The sequence below is a fragment of the Pteronotus mesoamericanus genome, unplaced genomic scaffold (genome assembly GCF_021234165.1).
Source record: "Pteronotus mesoamericanus isolate MK-2021 breed Mesoamerican mustached bat unplaced genomic scaffold, CSHL_Meso_final contig_26, whole genome shotgun sequence".
NCBI classification, from domain to species: Eukaryota; Metazoa; Chordata; class Mammalia; order Chiroptera; family Mormoopidae; genus Pteronotus; species Pteronotus mesoamericanus.
Window position 1 is genome coordinate 7,137,976 of NW_026555109.1, and position 3,240 is coordinate 7,141,215.

Below are 3,240 nucleotides of genomic sequence, written 5' to 3' on the forward strand. Positions count from 1 at the left end.
GATTCAGGTTAAAGTCAAAGATATCTCTTTTCAAATTCTCAATGCCTGTGCATTTGTTTAGTGTATTTTTAGAGCAATTATTGTATGGATATAAATAATATGGACATTTTCTTAAAGTAATTTTTTAAAATATAAAAACATGAAGCCCTGGCTGGTGTGGCTCAGTGGATTGAGCACCAGTCTGTGAACCAAAGGGTCACTGGGTCAATTCCCAGTCAGGACACATGCCTGGGTTGTGGGCCAGGTCCCCAGTAGGGGGCACGCGAGAGGCAACCACACATGATATTTCTCTCCCTTTATTACTTTTTAGCTACTGTGCATGTAGTCACCCATTATTTTCTTTGATTGCCCATCAAGGGAGAGGGGACCCACAATGCTAATTTATTATAATGTTATTATAATGAAATAGAGTCCTGTGGCATATTCTGTGCAGGTACAGTCATGATTAACTTTTTTTTATCATGATTAACTCATGATATAGAGCTTTTCCAGAAAGTGACGACAACTCATCTTAGAACAGGGTATCTGGTCTGTATCAGTGTCCTTTGTTCTAGTCCTGGGGTGCCTCCAGAGTTTTCTCATTTCTGATTATTCCCTACTCCAAGTGTACTACTGAAATGAATTGTATTATAGTTTTGCAAGATGTTATCATTAGGACAACTGGATAAAACATGCATAGGTTCTCTCTCTCTCTCTTTTTTTTAATAACGGCATGATCTCAAAAAAAAGTTTCACTTGAAACATTTGAAAAATTATTAGGACTTCTGGTTTTCAGTTTTGCATATGAGGAACTTGGAAGTTTCCACTCCATCCTAACCAGTAAACAGTTGAGCAACCAGAAAAATCAACAAACCTTCCTTGATCTGTAAGAGGATTGAGGACACAAGACAAATATTACCAGCCAAGACTGGAGAGAAAGGCACATTCAGGGAGTCATGGCTTACCTGAATAGAGACTCTGGAGGTGAAACTGCCATGGGAACCAGCACTGGTGTGGGTAAAGTTGAATTGTAATTGACAAATTGCTGAGGGCTTAGCGTGGACAAACCTGAAAGGTTAACTCCAGGGGGACTTAGTCATAAGGGCTGCCACAATATTGTGAACTTTACTGCCAGGAGTTTCAGGTAGGATCTCATAGTAAATATCAAAGAACTATCCCCTCAGGCTTCTGGCAGAAAGAAGAGAAAATAAGCTCTTTTAAAAATATACCCAAATTCTCTGTTTTCCTTGATAGGACCTGCCCTCAGGGGGGAAAGTCCTTACCAGAATGTAAGCTGCTAATGTGTTCAATATCATAATAGAAGTCCAAATTAATGCACTAACAAAAGAAAACAGAGTAAAAAATATAAATATACAGATTGACAAGGAAGAAATAAACTTTGTCCACATAGGACACACTCAACTATGTAGAAAATTCAAAAGAATTGACAAAAACAAACAAACAAACAAATCTCCAGGAACTAATAACTGATTATAGCATGTTTTCAGGATACAAATTTAGTATATAAGTCATTTGCTTTCCCACATAACAGCAGTGAACAAGTAGAATATGAAATTAAAACACAATACCATTTATATTAATAACCACCAAAAGTACCTACTTTTAAATCTAATAAATATGTAAAAGGTCTATTTGAGGAAAACTACAAAACTTAGATGAACAATTTTAAATCAAATAAATGAAGAGATATTTAATGTTTATAAATAAGAAGATACAATTTTGTCAGGATGTCAGTTCTTTCCAAGTTGATCTAGTGTAATTGCAATCCTAGTCAGAACCTCAGAAAGTTATTTTATGAATATTGACTTTAAAGTTGATAAGCATTTCAAAAGACCAAGAATAACCAACAGAACTTTGAAAAGAAGAACAAAGTTGGAGGTCTGATGCTACACAATACCAAGACTTACTACAAAGCAACAGTAAACAAAACAGTGTGGTATTGGTAAAAGAATAAGCAAATAGATCAGTAAATCAGAATTCAGAGTCCAGAAGTAGACCCACAAAAATATAAACAATTGATCTTTTAAAAAAGAGCAAAGGCAACATAATGGAAAGTAATTAGTCTTTTCAGAAAATTATGCTGAAACAACTAGACTCCCTCACACAACAAAATGAATCCAGACACAGACCTTATATACTTCACCAAAATTAACTCAAAATAGGTCATTAACCTAAATCTAAAATGCAGAACTATAAAAGTCCTAGAAGATAACATAAGGGGAAAACCTAGATAACTTTGACTATGGTGGTAAGTTTTTAGACATAACAATAGATGCAAGGTCCTTGATAGATATAATTAATAATATGAACTTCATTAAAATTAAAAATTTATCTTCTGTGAAAGATAGTACCAAAAGAATGATAAGATAAGCTACAGACTAGGGAGAAATGTTTGCAAAAGACACATCTGATAAAGGGCTGTTACCCAAAATACACAAAGAACACTTAAAACACAACATTATGAAAACAAATGACTTGACTTAAAAATGGTCAAAAAACTCTAACATATACCTTATCAAAGATGGCAAATAAGTGTATGGAAAGATGCTCCACAGTATATGTCATTAGGGAAATGAAAATTAAAATAACAATCAGATATCATGACATACCTATTTGAATGGCTAAAATCCAGAACACTGAGGATACCAAATGCTGGTGAGGATGTGGAACAACAGGAATTCTCATTCTATGCTAGTCAGAATGAAAAATGGTTCAATCACTGTGAAAGACTTTGGTGGTTTCTACCAAACTAAGCATACTCTTACCATAGTCCAACAATTACTCTCCTTTTTAGCTGCCTAAAGGAATTGAGAACATGTGTCCATACAAAAACTTGCATGTGAATATTTATGGCAGCTTTATTCATAGTTGTGAAAACTTGGAGGCAACCAGTTGCTCTTCAGTTGCTGAATGGATAAACTAGTACATCCAGAAGACAGAATATTAATCGATTCTAAAAAAAAAAATATGAATCTTTCTTTCATTAAAAAACATGGTAGAAATTTAAATGCATATTGCTAAGGAAACAAGCATATCTCAAAAATGTTGATGCTGTAGGATTCCAGCCATATGACATTCTAGAAGAGGTAAAATTATGGCGACAATAAAAAAATAATCAGTGATTGCCAGAATCTAGAGGACAGGAGGAGAGACAAATAGGGAAAGCACAGAAGGTTTTTAGAGTGATGAAAATACTCTGTATGATACTATAATGATAGATAGTTGTCCTTATTCTTCTAT